This window comes from Berghia stephanieae, chromosome 5 (genome assembly GCF_034508935.2).
Source record: "Berghia stephanieae isolate SIO BIC M18660-M18661 chromosome 5, UCSD_Bste_1.3, whole genome shotgun sequence".
NCBI classification, from domain to species: Eukaryota; Metazoa; Mollusca; class Gastropoda; order Nudibranchia; family Aeolidiidae; genus Berghia; species Berghia stephanieae.
The window spans coordinates 35,821,614-35,822,932 of record NC_088364.1 but is presented as its reverse complement, the minus strand read 5'-3'; positions in this window follow the sequence as shown (position 1 = coordinate 35,822,932).

Sequence of the window (1,319 nt, the reverse complement as noted above, 5' to 3'; positions counted from 1 at the left end):
ACAGATTGTAGAAATTGCTTGTTACCCTTCAAAAAATACTCATAGCCATATTTAAAATACCCTATTATCAATACACTTGTTGGGTGGACAGGAGAGCAAAAGAAAATGAACGATGTGTAATAATAATAATATGTTCCTTTGCTTTTGAAACAAGTGCTCTACCAACTGAATAATCAGGATTCTCATAGATGGTATGCAATCTCTTTAAAATAGTTAGGGGTCTTTTCTATTGCTGTTGTTGTTGTAGTCGTTGCTGTTTGTTGTTTTGTTTTTGTTTGTTTTTGTTGTTGTTGTTTTGTTTGGGTTTTTGTTTTGTTTTTATTTATAAGGATATTTCTTGATAGTCGTCATGATAGTCATTCATTAGTTGATATTACGAGGCTTAAACGAGAGGTAAACACATTCTCTCAATAATTCATGAAACCTTTTAAGATTTTTGACACAGGATTTGTCACACTCACACCTTCAATCCCACTGGGACAAACATCTCTGGTTGTTTACAAACAATAAAACGAATGAAGTCGGCGTCTCTCTGCTCTTTGTCATTGTTTTAAGACCTCCAGTTGGGTGATTAGTTCTCACTAGATTCTCACAAGAAGGCTATAAATGTCAAAGGTTACACATAGTTTTGTGTTGATGCGATTGATCAAGCGAGTAAAACAGATGAGTATTCTACTTCAACGCATACCATTGATAGCAAAACCTGTGTAGTTCGCTCTGTTCAGCAATCATTGTCATTGTTACTTAGTAATCACTGTTCGGACTATCCGAGCCAGGTCAAGGGGAGTGGTTATGTTTCCCTTCACTGCAAGTCAAATGTGTCCCTCATTGAATAAAACAACACAAACAAAAATGAATGATTAGAGTTTAGAGTCAAGATGAGAGAGAGAGAGAGAGAGAGAGAGAGAGAGAGAGAGAGAGAGAGAGAGAGAGAGAGAGAGAGAGAGAGAGAGAGAGAGAGAGAGAGAGAGAGGACAATTTCTTTGATGACAGCAGGTAAAATCTGGATGAGCCTGTAGTGTCGGTTTGATTTTTGCTAATGAAGTAGAGGGTTCGTGTCAGGTGGAAGGGTTTCTCTCCCCGAGAGATTTTGGCCTTGCGCAGATTAATGTAATTTTCTGTAACCAGCCACTTTTATCTCAGGAGTAAATAGCAATTAAACATGTCGGATTACATGAATATGAATACAAATGAGCAATTGTATTATGATATTCATATCTTTTATGTATGAAGTAGACTACAATACGGGGAATTACGACATAACCTGTCACTACGGTATGTGAGGGTTAATTAATTTTAAAACTAATTGTCCTATACAG